The 18,097-nt window shown below is 41.1% G+C and overlaps 1 protein-coding gene across 1 annotated transcript in view; it reads left to right on the forward strand.

Annotated features, from left to right (window-relative positions):
• Positions 1 to 1,814: 1,814 nt before the first annotated feature.
• Positions 1,815 to 18,097, forward strand: part of LOC101744837 (scavenger receptor class B member 1) — an 86,540-nt gene continuing 70,257 nt past the window's right edge. The window contains exon 1 of the mRNA XM_004925939.5: positions 1,815 to 2,067. The gene's annotated coding sequence lies outside the window, so the exon portion shown is untranslated. The remainder of the gene's footprint in view (positions 2,068 to 18,097) is intronic.

An 18,097-nucleotide genomic window follows, 5' to 3' on the forward strand; every position in this document is an offset into this window, starting at 1 on the left:
AAAAGTTGTTTTCCCGATGGATACCGCATTCGCTCTGTGAAGAGCAAAAAGCGGCTCGCGTTACTTGGTGCGTCAGAACTCTCGAAAGATTCCACGCAGGATCTTCAAGTGCTGTATACAACATTGTATCAGGTGACGAATCCTGGATATACGCGTACGAACCCGAAACAAAAAACCAGTCACGGGTTTGGGTGTTCGAAAATGAGTTAAAGCCAACAAAAATTGTTCGTTCACGGAGTGTTGCAAAAAAAATGGTGGCCACGTTTGTCTCCAAAACCGGCCATGTTACGACTATTCCTCTTGAGGGACAAAGAACGGTTAATGCAGAATGGTATGCTAGCATTTGTTTGCCACAGGTCGTTTCTGAACTCCGTAAAGAGAACTGCAACCGCCGCATCAGCCTCCATCACGACAATGCGAGTTCTCACACCGCGTACAGAACAAATGAGTTTTTAGAGCAAGAAAACATAGAATTATTAGACCCCTAATCCCTAATGATTTTTATACTTTCCCTGAAATAAAGAATAAATTGCGTGGACAGAGATTTTCATCACCTGAAGAAGCTGTGGACGCCTACAAAACGGCCATTTTGGAGACCCCAACTTCCGAATGGAATGGTTGCTTCAATGATTGGTTCCATTATATGGAAAAATGTGTCAAATTTCGCGGAGAATACTTCGAAAAGCAATAAATATATTTTTAAATAGTAATGTTGTGTCACTTCGTTAATTCCCGAAACTTTCAGTGCCGCCCTCGTAGATTCCGCGAAGCACTGCTCTTGCTAGGATCAGTGTTAGCGACTTCACCAGATTCGAGCCCCGTGAGCTCGCCTACTCTTTCTGTAAATCTAGTTTGAACCCTCAAGGTCACTGCAATAGGTAGGAAATAAAAGCGCTCTGTGAGGGTAAATCCGGATGGAACACAACAAACATGATTCTTTTAAAGTCACTGTCGATTATCGTGACCTAAGTGGCGCGGGAGTGGAAACCTTTAAACGATACCACGCCCTACGCGACAAGGGGACCGGATTACGAGCACGCGCTGATTACGGACGCCAAAAGCCTTCAACAAAAAATTACACTCCAGATTCGATGGGCAACCGAACTTTGAAGCGATCCAAATCAGCGCAGCGGTTCTGGATGGTAGAAATAGACTCTGCTCCGACAACGGGTGATGCAATGATAAAAACAAGGAACACGTAATTCTCTTGCGTTCTTTGTGTATGTCATGAATTGCAAAGGGCCAGCGAATTGATTAGCTTATATTGAGAATAATAAAGCAAGAAATACATTATCATATGAGAAGAACTAGACGATCGCGTAAGCGGCTTCGGTGAGTTCGTTGGCTATGTTGTGTTAAAAAACTGTTATGACCAACCGTGAGTCAAGTATAAGTATCATTACGTGGTAATGCATTAGTAAGTACATGTTAGAAAAACAACATTTAATTCAGCTTTGGACAAGAAAAGTTATTTTAGTGATCGTTGTAATATAAATGTTGCAAAATTATATTTGAATACGAGTAAATTGTGAAAATTATGGCGGGTACTTTTTACATAACATCAACAAACATGACATCTCAGTCCTAATTAAGACTCCAAACGAAAATAGTGTTTATCTGCATCGGTTAAAACCTAAATTCAAAATCTCAATGAAGCTGACTTGAGACATTCCACAAATTTAAAGGTGCGTTTATGTTTTTTTATTTTAAGCTTTATGTTAAAGGGATATAGAGTCACCATGGATTTTTTTTATTAAACCAACTTATTTTGTAGGTTGTGTTGAGATTCGAAAGTAGTCAGTTAGTTTAGCTTAGCTCAGTTCGGCATGCAGCGTGGATTGAGTCGCGTGTGTGTCGTTTAAAAAAATTTACATAGAAACTCGAACGAACTGGCCGAAAACGGAACTGTCAAAATTGGCGGGAACTCATCAAAATTTTGTGTTTGTAAACATTTTCAGTGAATTCACATTGTGATATTTCGATAAATATTTCTCTCACTACGGTGCAATATTCATTGAAAGTTTTTTCTTTCGATAATTGTTGGCAGCCAACGGTCATTTGCATCAGGTAAGATATTTATTATTATAACATAAAACTAAAGGAATTTAACTGTGCAGCCTTGTAAAAACGGGTTCTTTTATATTTCTACAAACAGGAAATATTTTGTTCGTTAAAAGCCGCCAAGAGGTTTTCTAAATTGCCTAATTTCGGCCATAAGAACACAATATATTATATTAGCACTAAGAACTGGAAGTATAAACGCACTTTTAAACAACTATTATATAAAAAAAAAATTGTGAGCACGCATTAATTTCCTGTTGTCATAAGATCCTTAGCAGTACGCCTAGCGTGCAAACAATAATAGCCCACTGAGTTTCTCGCCAGATCTTCTCAGTGGATCAATCAGTTACCAAATACTCTCAAGTTGAGTCCGTGAGGTCACCTACCCCTCTGCGCTTAGCTAGGACACTCCCTTAAGCACCAGCGAATATGTACGGGAATAAATTAATCAAACAATCTCATACGATCTATGATCTAAATTACAAACTGAACGAAACCTATTGTACACTTAATTAAAATGCATTTTCGCAATAAACTATCAAGCGATGACTTACAAAATCAAATCTGACTAACAGACAATGAATAATAAAATTTGCGTAATTACCGGTGGTAGGACCTCTTGTGAGTCCGCGCGGGTGGGTACCACCACCCTGCTTATTTCTACCGTGAAGCAGTAATGCGTTTACATAGAACTTATATCTCAAGGAGGGTGGTGCATTTACGTTGTAGATGGCTATGGGCTCCAGTAACAACTTAACACCAGGTGGACTGTGAGCTCGTCCACCCATCAAAAGCAATAAAAAAATTAAACAAATTATCTAAATGTACGCGGTATCTTGATGTGATTATTAAGACCCACTGAGTTTCTCGCCGGATCATCTCAATGGGTCGCGATTCCGATCCGGTGGTAGATTCAGCGAAGCACTGCTCCTGCTAGGGCCAGTGTTAACAAGTCTCTCAGGTTGAACCCGTGAGCTCAATTACCGGTCAGCATGTTGGAATAGTTCCTTAAGTTATAAAGGATTAGGTAGGGAAAAAAATAAGCGACGGCCCGACAATAATTGTATGGTTTATCAGTTCTTGGGAACAGAAGACAGTGCGTTTTCCCGTGTACCTACTTCGGCAATACTAAAAACTCCGAAAAAAGTCCCCGCGCGCGATTTGAATTAAAACAACAGTTATGTTTTATGTGTTTATTAACAAATATCTGTTATGTATTAATTTTAATAAGCAAGTTTATCAACTATTTTCACTTTACTATATCAACTGATGCATCCTTTACGTCGTTTTATGCACTACCCTGGGTCGACTGGTAGAGAATGCCTTAGGCGTTAAATCCACCAACGAATATTTATTACCAGAGAAGACCGCAATCGCCAATCGAAGCTACTCATGGTGGGAAGTAGTGTACGAGTAGATACCATACCCATTACGGCAGGGGTATATCATTCCAATTCTAAGGCACGCAAAAAGAAACATCGCTGTTACCGCACCGAGAAAAGCGGTTCTAGGTAAAACCGATGAATTTTGGTCCGGTAATGGGTGATTTTTAATTCTCTTGTCCGATTAACGCGAAATATAACATAATTTTACTGGTGGTAGGTCGTTTTGTAAGTTCAACCAGCTAGGTACCGCAAAAATGGCTAAATCTGTCGCGAAGCAATCATGGAGTCCTCGAACTCGCATCTTGAGATGTAATATTTCTTTTTTTTTAGTGGTTACCAGAGCCCATAGACATCTACAACGTAAATCCCGCTTACCACCTTGAGACATGAGTTCTGAAATCTCACTTTTTTAACAGTACAACGGCTGCCCCACCCTTCAAACTGAAACGCGTTACTGCTTCACGGCAGAAATAGGCAAGGTGGTGGTACCTATCCGTGCGGACTCACGATATGTCCTACCGCCAGTAAAATTTTCAGTGGTTTCATAGCAGATTCGCTGTGAGCTTTATCTGCTCATCAGAAGGAATAAATTATCGGTTTTAAAACCTGCTAACCCAGGAGTATCTTGTGGCTAAGCTGTGTGATCGCATAAGGTACTGGATGAAAGAACTGTGGAAAATGGCTCGTAGTAAACATGTTTTAAGGTCTCCACAGTATTTGAGACCTTAAAATATAATCATGTACTTTTCGAGGTTGTTTAAGTATTATAATGCCGAAGACACAATAAGTACTTTTGAATTGTCTGTAATTGTCTAATGAGTGGGTATTTTCCTTATATTTCTAACATCGCGTGAGGGTAATTTGTTCTATAACCCTTCTGTAGTTGGAGTTACAAAGTTCTCGAACTGACACAGATCCGACCTACATCTAGCCTCCAGTCCTATACTACACTACTACAGACACAGTCCTCTGCAGCTCTGTACTGATCCCGAGCTCTCCTCGTACACAAACAGACAGATCCGACTTACATCTAGCCTCTAGTCCTATACTACACCACTATAGATGCTGCTACCTAAAATTCTCGTATATTCTTACTTACTAGTCAAAAGTTTTGCTCCGACTTTCGAAGTGCTCTCTAAGCCGTGCCTGACGCGATATTCACTAGGCCTTTAATTAAGATGCGATTCACGTCGGAGGCTGTTCTATCGCAACAATGACCTCTGCGGCCCTCCGAAGTCACTCGCGCGTTGTTACGACATCGTCCAAGGCTGCCCGAAGTAAATTATGAAGACGATTCATACAAAGGTGAAACCTCTAAGGAAAATCGGTTCTGTTCATGTCGAAATACCGATTGTTTAGTAGATTTTTGTGTTAAAGATGACAACAATTCGTTCAGCTATGTACCGAACCCTCAGACAGACAATTATATGCAAAATTTTAAAATTAAATAAAACCAATTTTTTTAAAGTACCTAAATCGGAAATATCATAAATATAGTCAAAGTCAATTAAATGTTCATTAATTAATGATAAATCATAAACTAGTCAGGTCTTGTTAAGATTTAAACTCAAAAAGGACCAGATTGCAATTGGATATACCTAGATAGTTGCTTAAAAACCGATGCTGCGAATGACTTTTGGCGCCAGAAAAGATCTCTGGCAGGCAGTAATGAACGCGGCAGTCCGGGTCGAACCTTACCCCGGTGACGCGTGGTTCGATGACCAAGGATAACTTCGCAAGGATATTGGCATCGCATTGACGCTTGTAGAAATGTAATGTTAACGTTCACAATCATTTAATCGCACCATTGTGTTAATTTGTATGCCGCTGGCGTTGCGACCACCATCTCATGACTCACACACACACACCGTTCGTGTTTCCTGCATTTAATATTCACTACTTTCATGTCCTGGGTCTCGTAGTTTTTGCGTTTGGAGGCAGTTGTGCTTACCATTCATCTTCACTTACATACACCTATAACAGAAGCAAACTGGAGCCACCGTTTCAGGCTCAGGACTCTTGGTTATGCTCATTTATCTCGGTCAGTATACCCTGTCGTTAGATACATGGCATGGTCTGCTTCGGACAGGGAATTAAACATTTCTATTTTCTCCATTTTACTATTTTAAACCACCGAATTTTTCATTAAAACATTTGTCTCAAGATAGTCGTCGATATTCTTCTCACTGTCTCGATGTTGCTTAACCATTTTTTTGCCCTCGAAATCTAACAATTTAATAAGATTCTCTGATTATTCTAATAAGGATTTTCAGGTAGTGTCTTGTGCCACGCACTAAGGCATCTATGTACCTACGCGCCATTGTCTTCCTGTGTGCTTAGTGCCAGTTTTTTAACTTCGGCAACTAACGGCAAACGTAGAGAAGCTGTTCCAACTCCATACAAATTTGAGTTAACTTTAACGCGATCGAGAAGTTAGAAAACTCGCTCTATGCACTTTGTTTGTTTATGATAGCCGTTTCTCAGGCTTGTTCTCCGGAATCGAATCCAAATTCGGTAAATAGATGATCGTGCTTCCGCCCCTACTCTTGTTAGTGGCTACCAAAGCCCACTACTATATCAAATAAAGACTTCTGGACTAAATGTGACCAACCCCCATCGCGCAAGACATTGCCCGTCGGAAATGGCGTTGGACAGGACACACTACGGCGCAGCGGAGTCAACGCAACATCAATCGCGTTTGAGTGGCAACCGCTTGGCAGGAGAAGACCTGATCACCCTGTACATATTTGCTGACGCACCGTGGAGCGCGAGACCAGAACTGCCGACGTGACCTGGAGTGATATCAAGGAGCAAGCGCAAGACAGGGTCAAGTGGAACAACTTGTGAGGGCCCTATGTGCCAGCGTGATGCTCTAGGACTACAACAACGACCGAAGCCTATAGATAGAACTACGCCGCCATCAATCTCGAGACACATGTGGCCGTAGTCTCAATATACAACTCTGTAACATTCCGGTGAATCATTTGGTCGCATTTTACGAAATACTGCCGGAAATACGGTCCTGGCGGTTGACAGCGCCGCCAATAAGCTGTAAACCCATTACATAAACACGAATATGTATTACAAGTGATTTATGACTGTGAAAAACAGAAATCACAATGATAAAGCTAACTTAACCCACAAAAGTCATCGGGTCTGGTGAAAGTCAGGTGGCGACTTGTATTTCGGTTGGCTTAAGTTATGAACTTGTAAGTTTTGAATGGTTTGTTGTATTTTTTGGTAGCTTAGGTGATCAGGGTATTTCTGCCGCGAAGCAGTAATGCGTTTCGGTTTGAAGGGTGCGGCAGTCGTTGTAATTATACTGAGACCTGGGTGGCGGCATTTACGTTGTAGATGTCTATGGGCTCCAGTAACCTCTTAACACCAGTTTGGCTGTGAGCTCGTAAACCATCTAAGCAATCAAAAAAGTGTGATCATCTACTTGACGTGCCATTGGTTGTCAAGTGATCTCTGGATCTGATGAACGTTACAGCATCTCGGTTTCATTGGTGTAAAAGTGTGCTTTGTGGCAGTTATAGACGGGACGATGGTACGAATCCGTTCCAGCAAGCAACACGTTTTCCCATCAGTAACTCAGATAAATTCGCTAAGTTCAAGAATAAGTTATTTTCGTTGGAAATTGTTCAGCGTTACGCTAAATCCTTAACACGATTTTTTATTAACTTGAACTGTATCTATAAGTGACGGAATCTGATCCTCCCGATCCATTAATGAACCCGTCGCTTGCGACGATGGGCTTGACGCCTCCTTGGCGTTGGATGGGCGTCCTTTTTCGCCGAATCTTCCAGGTGGGTCGCGTTTCCGATCCGGTGGTAGATTCTGCCAAGCACTGCTCTTGCTAGGGCCAGTGCTAGCAACACTTCCGGTTTGCGCCTTGAGAACTCACTTACATGCTAGGATAAAGTTGAAGTTGCCTTTCAAGGCTATTAGCATAGGTAGGGAAAAAAACGGAATCATTTATAGTATTGTTCATTTTTGACCCTATCTATTCGCTGAGATGACAAGCGGGTTAATGCTGTGGACTGAGTTTCACAAGTACGGCGTTCTGTGCTTAGGCCGTTGCTCAAACTAGTGGCCAATGGCGCCCCGAGTGGATCAAGTTGTCTGCTGCTGTAAAGCGGGTCACGGAGGAATGTGCAGCGTGAGGAATAATCGTGACGCATCTCTGTCGTGTAATTTTTTAACGGTGTCTTTATTTATTTACGGATGACGTTAAATTAAGAAACGAATCGCTCTAGTCTGATAACTTAGATCGACGGTCAGTTCCGTGTTTTTTCATAATTATGTGTGCTGTCCGCGTATCCGACAGCACTGTTACTACTGGGTCAAAGCTATTGGTATTCAGTTAATGATAATAAGACATTAGGGAGAAACGTCTTTTTGTGTACGAGAAGAGCTCGGGATCAGTACAGAGCTGCAGAGGACTGTGTCTGTAGTAGTGTAGTATAGGACTAGAGGCTAGATGTAGGTCGGATCTGTGTCAGTTTGTGTACGAGAAGAGCTTGGGATCAGTACAGAGCTGCAGAGGACTGTGTCTGTAGTAGTGTAGTATAGGACTAGAGGCTAGATGTAGGTCGGATCTGTGTCAGTTTGTGTACGAGAAGAGCTTGGGATCAGTACAGAGCTGCAGAGGACTGTGTCTGTAGTAGTGTAGTATAGGACTAGAGGCTAGATGTAGGTCGGATCTGTGTCAGTTTGTGTACGAGAAGAGCTCGGGATCAGTACAGAGCTGCAGAGGACTGTGTCTGTAGTAGTGTAGTATAGGATTAAAGGCTAGATGTAGGGCGGATCTGTGTCTGTTTGTATACGAGAAGAGCTCGAGATCAGTACAGAGCTACAGAGGACTGTGTCTGTAGTAGTGTAGTATAGGAGTTCTAAATGTATGTCAGATATGCAACATTTCAGATATAATCCGTTCTAATCATCTACTTCCAAATCTCAAGGTCTCGCCGACATAGTGTCATAACAATTAAGTAAGTTTATTGGTCAAACTAGAATTGTCCAACTGGAAATGGTCATTTCTTAATACATGTATATATTTTTTCAATGCTGTTCTCCATAATGATATTGTACATTCACTTGTGGACTATGCCATTAGTTGAATGTGCGGAGTTCTTTGTAATTTAAGGAATTCTTCTATTTTATGCGATCTATCTAATTTTGCTAAATTCTCTAATTTACTATGAATGTGGAAGGATATAGAGGAAGAGGTAGACCTAAGAAGAAATGGTTTAAGATAGAGGAGTATGGAAGGAGAAAACATGTTGCACCGACCCCAGGTGACTGGGAGAAGGGCAGGAGAATCATGATATCTAATTGTGATAAAAATTAAATATAATAGTTTAAAAAAAACTAAAAAATACGCTTTTATAGAAAATCCAACTAAAAAATAGAAAATAAATTTTAATAAATTTGAATTAAAAATAGTGTAAGAAAAAATGACTTTGTTGTAAAAAAGCGTGGGGTGCTTTTCAGAATATTATCAAAATAACCCTTCTATTTATAGCTACCGATACCATATCAATAGTTTTATGAACAGATATGAGTAGAAGGGCTATTTTGATAATTACCTGACCCACCCACCACCCACCACCGGAGTAGGGCTTATCCTCACTACTGTTATACCATCGTACCATCCGGTTTTAGAATGAGCTCCCCTCCACGGTGTTTCCCGAGTGTTAAGACATGTCCTTCTTCAAACGAGGCTTGTGGAAAGTACTTGACGTTAGGCAGCGGCTTGGCTCTGCCCCTGGCATTTCTGAAGTCCACGAGCGATGGTGACCACTCACCATCAGGTGGGACGTATGTTCGTCTGCCTACAAGGGCAATAGAAAAAACACCCCAGGATCAAAACAAAGCAGTATCTGACTCACACCTCATAACTGTTTACTTATAAAATGCTCAAGCCATTGTTGGGAGTTGTTAATTATTATTGAATACATATTTTCTTCCTCGTTTTTGTATTCACGTACAGTTTCTTTGTCGCCGTCTCGTCATTTAAAGGTCGTAGGTTCGGCCAGGGCGTTGATCCACGGGCAAATAAAATATTATCGTATTTCTTTTTTTTTTTAATAACTTCGGCGGACGTGCGAGCTTTTGTGATTTAGCCGTCTTGTCATTAATTGTCATTGGCAATGTCGAAATGGAAAAAAATGTCTGACTAAAACATGACTCGCGTTGGTGGCGTTATAATATCAAGATATCTTGTATGTTAAATTGGTTTTCAAATGGTGTCGATTTTTTTAATGTCCTCAAGTCTGCATTGGGCATGGGCACAGGTTGAAGAGAGAAACTGGTATCCGTCGATTGGATTCGAACGCTGACCGCATAGATAATACACATAAATTAGTAATAGATAAGCAACCCAAGCACTCAACAAAATGCTAACGGGTGTCAGCCACTAGATGGCTTCGATTACTTTCTCATTGCTCCTGTAGATGGCAGTAGCATACTCGTATTTCCTATCCTATATTTTAAGGATTTTGATAATTTTCAGAATCCGCAAATAGATCAAATTTGATAAATTTGTCTATAACAAATAAGAATTGTATGATTTATTACTTTTTTATTTTCTGTGTTTAGTTATACAATAATTAGATGCTTTGACAATTAGATGCTTTGACAATATATAAATTTAGGGGCATCCGCTACAAGTTGTCGCTAGTTTATTTTTATTTTTTATTGCTTAGATGGGTGGACGAACTCACAGCCCACCTGGTGTTAGGTGGTTACTGAAGCCCATACACATCTGCAACGTAAATGCGCCACCCACCTTGAGATATAAGTTCTAAGGTCTCAGTATAGCTACAGCGGCTACCCCACACTTCAAACTGAAACGCATTACTGCTTCACGGCCGAAATAGGCGGGGTGGTGGTACCTACTCGCGCGGACTCACAAGAGTACCTACCACCAGTAATTACGCAAATTATAATATTGCGGGTTTTGATTTTTATTACACGATGTTATTCCTTCACCGTGAAAGTCGATCGTGAAAAATTTGTTAAGTACGCATTTCATTAGAAAAATTGGTACATGCCTGTGGGATTCGAACACCGGTGCATCGCTAGATACGAATGGACCGGACGTCTTATCCTTTGGGTCACGACGATTCCATACAGAAAAATATTCGTCTTAAAGTATCGCAGCTTCAGAGCCCTGGCTCTCTGATAACTCAGGCCGCGACGAATTTGAAGTGAGATGTTTTGGTTATGTGATCCGCCGCGCTCGCTAGATTGGATGGGCGAGTTGAAAGCTGCGTTGCGCAAGACGCCGGCTCCGTTACATCACGACCGCCTCGTTCACCTACTGCTCCACTTCAATGGCGCGTTACAGATACATTACAGCCACGTTTTTCTATAAGGCAGTTCATACGTTGCCTTCGTATGTCGGTTAATATCGGTCGCATCCTCTGTGCTACTTGTACCTATACGCTAGTAGTTTAAGGGCCTTTTGCTTAGACAGGTGGACGAGCTCACAGCCGACCTGATGTTAAATTACTGGTGGTAGGACCTCTTGAGTCCGCACGGGTGGGTACCACCGCCCGGCCTATTTCTGCCGTGAAGCAGTAATGCGTTTCGGTTTGAAGGATGGGGCAGACGTTGTACCTTAAAACTTATATCTCATAGTTGGTGGCGCATTTACGTTGTAGATGTCTATGGGCTCCAGTAACCACTTAACATCAGGTGGGCTATGAGCTCGTCCATACATGTATGAAATAAAAAATGGTTACTGGAGCCTATAGACACCTCGACATATGAGTTCTAAGGTCTCAGTTTTAACAGTGTAACGGCTGCCCCACCCTTCAAGCCGAAACGCATTAATGCTTCACGGCTGAAATAGGTAGGGCGGTGGCACCTACCCGTGCGGACCCACAAAAGACATCCCACAACCAGGGGTATTCCAGCTAGGCTGTGACGGATAAGTGAGCTCACGGGCTCAACCTGAGGGAGCTTGCTAATACTAGCCCTAGCAAGAGCAGTGCTTCGCTGAATCTACCACCGGATCCGGCAAAAAACTCAGTGGGCTCTGTGTCTGTGGGTTAGTTCGCTCGTAGACTCTTTGTCTTAATCGTGGAGTTCGACGACATGCTTCGGGCGACCACGGTTATTATCAAACGAAGTGGATGTTTATATAGAAATAGGGTTGTGGTTAATATAGGGAGAGGAGTTCATGGAATCTACCACCAGCCAAAGTTGCCATAAACAACGTTGGCTGTAACTGTACAATGGAATTATGAATTACCGGCCTATTTATGAACCTGTGATTTGAAAGCACTTGTTAATTCTTTGTGCGATTAACAGATGGCGTGACTTGTTCGATTTGACATTTTTTCAAAATACGTGAATGGCGGGAGTTATCTATTTTTTTTTCTCGGGTACTTTCTGTTATAAAATAGTTTTAAGATTAATTATCGCGATTATTTTAATGGTATTTTTTTCACATGACCTAGGAGATTCATGGCGTAAAATGTGGTCAGCTAAATTGTTGTCTCATGGATATCTCTGTAATAACATTTTTTTCTTACCTAAGTTGATAGCCTTGAGATGCTATTTCAGCGTAACCTTAACTAGTAGGTAGGCTCGCGGGGCTCAAACCTGATGACATTGCTAACACGAATCCTAGCAAGAGCCGTGCTTCACAAAATCTACCACCGGTTCGGAAACGCGACCCAATCAGAAGATCCGGTGAGAGACTCAGTGGGCTGTGTCTGTGGGTTAATTTGCTCGTCGAGCCCTTCGTCGCAAGCGACGGCTTCGACGAGGACGGTGACTGGTGCATGTGGTACCTAAAAGCACGGTTAATGGATCGGGAGGATCCGTAATGACATGTTTAGGGCGACGTCGAATGTTTACCATTCGGTCTACAGGACCGGGTAGGAATTAGGTTGTTAAATTTGGTAAATAATAATTTTTGTTATCATGTTCATTTCGTGGTTTAAAAGGGTGGTGCAGCCGAATTAATTGTAACTTAGGTACATTCAGTATTTGTTGCAAATAAGTACGGTAGTTTCAATTACTTTCTCCAGTCTCATTTTTCAAACTAATTCAATGAAAAAAGAGAACACAAAACATGGCGTCGGGGCCGCCAAGTTTAAAATTGTCAGTAATTAATATTGGATGCCGTATTTCCTGTTTGTCACATTAAAAACTAGTTTTTTAGGAATGTTTCCTTGGATTTTCGTCACTAAACCTGTTCAAAACGCTGCTGTAATTTAATTAGGTTTCTTTATCTTTACATCATCTTACAATTTCGTCAAAATAATATTTTAATTGTCAAAACTCTGTGACAATATTTTTTTTCCGATTCTTGTTAACATTACAGTGGCGAGGGAACAGGTTTGTCCAAAAAAGATTTTAATACAAATTTTTAACGTAAATAACATAAATTTAGTCAAAGTCAAATAAATATGACTTGTTCAAGGATAACGCTGGCCACATGAGAAGCACCGGCCTACAGATAAAATAGAATCAACAAATAGGTTCATTTACAAATCAGTACCTATTGAGCCAGGCCGCATTTTGGTAGGCAGCGGTTTTTTTTTATTGCTTAGATGGTTGGACGAGGTGGCTGCCCCACCCGTCAACGAAACGCATTACTGTTTCACGGCAGAAATAGGCAGGGCGGTGGTACCTACTCGTGCGGACTCTTAAGAGGTCCTACCACCAGTAATTACGCAAGGCTCTGCCCCTACGATTGCTGACGTCCATGGGCGATGGTAACCACTCACCATATAGATAGGCCGTACGTTCGTCTCCCTACAAGGGCAATAAGAAAATAATAAACAGTCAAATTGCGAACGTCTTGTGTTTGGAATCGGCTAAAACAGTTAAATGTGAAACAGTACAACACTTTTGTTTTCGATAAATGTAGCCGTGAGTTCACACGCTCCGTTCCTCTCACTTACATCATTGCAAGGTTATATACAGACGGTTAAAAACACAGACATATTCTCCATGTTCTCTGTGCCCGGGCGAGCTGGAAACGAACGCACAAGTTTGCTAGAGTTGGGGAGACAATTGCTCGACACTTCTGCCCTGGGGATCTTTAGTCGTTGACTTGCCCCTTGCCCCTTGTCTGCAAACTCAGGCATAAATTCTGCTAGAGTTGGGAAGACAGTCGCTCGACACCTCCTGGAGATCTCTAATTAGTTCAGCCTTACCCTCTGCCCCTGCCTTTCAAGCATTCATAGTAAAAACTCTCTTAATAGCCTTAAATAAGTTTCATCTGTAGATCAGACTAACTGTACCCGTCCGCTTTGCTGGACATTTAAAATTAACATTATTACTTCTCACCCATCTTCATCATTAACGTCCCCGCAACTGTTGTAGGGAGTCCAACACTTATATAAATATTAGCCTATCCATTAAGCACATGTATTTTCTACATGGAAACCAAGTTTCAAGTCAATCGGATGCACGGTTCAGTAGTTTTAACGGAACATCTGTAAAACCACTGTAGATTTATATATTAGTATAGATTAAAAAGTTGCTGATTGGTGTAAGAGAATTTTCGCTCAGCCGCCGCCATCCAAAACGATGCACTGGCGACCAGCTTTTCAGTAGCATTCAGCTTTGAAACATGCACAGAACAATCCAAGTCTATTCAGTCTGGGCCACATCACATGCGTCTGTCATAGCCAGTCGACGCGTGTTTTTTAAACTGTTTATTGCCTAGATGGGTGGACGAGCTCACATGCTACCTGGTTTTTAGTGGTTACCGGAGATTACAAAAACGTAAATGCCCTCACTCGTCCTGCCCTTCGAACGGAAACGCATTACTGATTCACGGCAGAAATGGGCAGACCGGCGGTACCTACACGTGCGGACTCTCAAGACATCCTACCACCAGTTTAGAGTCGAGTTGTTTGTGACGATTTTTTTTTTTTGATAAATCTAAATATAACGTTAATTAATTAATTAATTATGACAAATTAAAATTGCATTATTACCGTATCAAGTTTTCCAGTAAAAAATCTTCCTGTATTTTATTAGTGTTTACGGCATGTTATCGTCGTGGGAATGCGCAGATATTAGATTTAACAATGAATAAGTAATACATCAAGCGATTCTTGCTTAATTCGGTAACAAACAGATCTTGAAGTTTTACTAAATAGTTTTTGGTTTTTCGCGTTTTATAATACTGGCGGAAAAATGGATTTAGTTTGGCGGAATTCGTTATTAAATCATAAATTACCTGTATATATTGAACCCGGGTCATTGGTAAAATAATTCAATTGTATACAAGTCTATCCTTTCTATCAGTGATACAGTAAGCAATTTGGAAATCTTAATTTGATAAAAACCTTTCATGGAACGCACAGATAATTCTTCTTCTTCTCAGTCGTGTCACTCTTGATAGAGTGGTCGTGATCGTCATGTAGTGTTGGAAGGGGCAGACTTGATGCGTCTCACGATGTCGCGCCATCTCTCCCTGCTCGAGGCGATTCTACTGCACTCATTTAAGATAATAGGAACCTCTTTATAAATAAAAGAACGATAAAAGAATTAAGTACAAGAAGAAAAGAATCTGGCTAACCAAGATGTTTTCATCAGCTGGATCTTTGAGATGGTTATGAAATTTTCTTCCAACCGCTACTAAGCATGCGCTGGCATACTCTCTCCTTCATCTCCCTCTTCCAATCCTAGTTTACGATACCCAGTGTGCTTAGTGAGAGTTCTTTAACTTTCTCGATAGCGTAAAAGTTATCTTTTTGTATAGAGTTGGAACGACTTCCAACGTTTTCGACTTCCACGGTGAAGGAATAAATAACATCGTGTAATAAAAATCAAAACCCGCAAAATTATAATTTGCGTAACTACTGGTGGTAGGACCTCTTGTGAGTCCGCGCGGGTAGGTACCACCACCCTGCCTATTTCTGCCGTGAAGCAGTAATGTAGCAGTAGGGCAGCCGTTGTAACACTTGTAACTTTACTTGAAACCTTAAAACTTATAACTCAAGGTGGGTGGCGGCATTTACGTCGTAGATGTCTATGGGCTCCGGTAACCACTTAACACCAGGTGGGCCATGAGCTCGTCCACCCACATTAGCAATAAAAAAAAATTACATGACATTTAGACAAATTGAGCTTCCGTCATCCGTGACTACGAAAAGTGAAAAGTAGAACTTTACGTGGACATAGGTATCATTATTGCGTCGCGGCATTTGAGACGACCCGGGTCAAAAACGAATTGGACTTTAGTAATAGTGAGCCAAACGTTTGTTCATTCAAAATTTGAATAAATTCAAAAAACATTCTCTTCACGAATTCGAGACTTTCACAATATTGAGTCAGATTACGTAATTTAAATTATAATGAACACACAATTAAGTAACGTTTAATGTATTTAGCATAATAATTAGTGGCGGCGCTGCTTTTGTTGGTTAATTTTTATTGGCGGGACATATATACAATTCAAACGCTGGCCTTCGTCTGAAGTGGGTGACGTGACGTGAAGAACAACCTTCCTAAGATTAGGGGATCCAGCAGCTAATGAGCACGAGACGAGTCGTGACTCTTGCGCAAGTTTTAAGCGTGGTCATTATTTTTTTTTTATTGCCTAGATGAGTGGACCAGCTCACATTCTACCTGGCGTTAAGTGGTTACTGGAGCCCATAGACATCTATAACTTAAATGCGCCACCCACCTTGAGACATAAGTTCTAAGGTCTCAGTATAGTTACAACGGCTGCCCCACCCTTCAAACCGAAACGCGTTACTGCTTCACGGCAGAAATCGGTGGGGTGGTGGTACCTACCCGTGCGGACTCACAAGAGGTCCTACCACCAGTGAGACAGTATTTATGTGAATGCTTGAGATGACCTCCTCGTTAATACACACAGCATACATCAACGTTCGCATCAGTCCGGCTCTAGGAAGAAATCCCCTGCAAGACAGAGGCCCGTATACTCGAAGGCGATACATGCAAAGTGCCTAACAGTACATGTGCCATAACAATAATTGAACGGTCAATTTGTTCCTTAACGTCTGGTTCGTGTCCGTCTTTTTAACCGACTTCAAAAAAGGAGGATGTTCTCAATGCGACTGTATTTTTTTTATGTCTATTACCTCATAACTTTTGACTGGGTGAATCGATTTTGATGATTCTTTTTTTATTCAATTTCCCATTGGTCCCATTTCAATTTAGTCTAGCTCTGATAATGGTATCCATGAGAAAGCCATATAAGTCTTGAATTTGCATTAAGTACGTGCGCGACAAATATGTAGATGAATAACTCAATAACTCGGTATCACGCCAACCGATTTCGATGATTATTGTTTTTAGTGTATATTAATTTGTTTTGTAATATCTTTTTTTTTCTATTTGAAATCGGTTATTGTTAAAGCATGTCTATTTACAATAATTATAGGAAGACATTAAAAGCACTGCCAGCCGCTAGTCACGTCTGCCCTCGTTCCATTTTTCTCTTTATCCCTTTTCAAAGTATTTCAAGTCTCTGTCTTAGTCTATGCCTAGTCGTTGTAGGTCTTATGTCCTGTCAGAGGTTGCACGCCATGACAATGATCTTTATTAGGAATATTCCAAATTGCTATTTTATTTATGGAGCATATTTAATCTATATCTATACTAATATTTTAATTCTAATATTAAAATTCGGGCCTACTAAATTTATGTCACATTAATGCGCAAAGTGTGCCCAGTCATTATAGTGAAATTCTGGAAAGTTTTGATAATACTGACGTTCATGCTGTGCTGATATCCGAGAGCTGGCTAAAGCCTCATCTTCTTTCCACTAGTTATCCTCTTCCTGGTTTCGATTTGATTCGGAATGATCGTGTTGATAGGAGAGGCGGCGGCGTTGCTATCTACCTTCGCAGTGTTTTTTCTTATAAAATCCTCGACTGTTCTCCACCAAACTGTTCAACCTCTGCTGAGTTTCTTTTTTTGGAAGTTTCCGTTAAGGGAGTTAAATTAGTGCTGGGTGTTGTTTATTGTCCTCCCACTGTAGATTACTTCTCCAGTCTCGAACCAATTCTGGAATCCTTAGGCTCAAAATATTCACATCACGTCATTATGGGAGATTTCAACACCGACCTTGCAGTTCATTCACCTCGATCCTGTAAACTCTTGGCTATCGTCGAATCTGCTAATCTTCAAGTCCTGCCTCTACAAGCCACTCATTGGAACAGTGATGGGAAAGATACCTGGCTTGATCTAATTCTTACTTCCTCTCCCACCCTTGTATCATCTCATGGTCAATATCCCGCACCTGGCTTCTCTCATCATGACCTCATTTTCCTCTCTTACTCCTTAAGTCCTCCGAAGTCCCAACCTAGGCTTATGAGCATACGTAGTTTCAAACGCTTAAATTTAGATCAGTTGCAAAAGGATGCGTCAGAATTAAAATGGGATGATTTCATGGCTACACCTTCTATAGATGATAAAGTGCGTATTTTTAATGAAACTATCCTTAACTTGTATGATATCCATGCGCCTGTTAGGAAGGTGAAGATGAAGCGTCCTCCAGCTCCATGGATAACGAGAGGTGTGCGTATGTATATGCGGCGTAGAGATAGAGCTTTTCGTGAATTCCGGAGGGACCGATGCGATGACAATTGGGCTTCTTATAAAATTGCGAGAAACCGGTGTAACCAGGTGATACGAAATGC

The sequence above is a fragment of the Bombyx mori genome, chromosome 23 (assembly GCF_030269925.1).
Source record: "Bombyx mori chromosome 23, ASM3026992v2".
In the NCBI taxonomy this organism is placed as follows: Eukaryota; Metazoa; Arthropoda; class Insecta; order Lepidoptera; family Bombycidae; genus Bombyx; species Bombyx mori.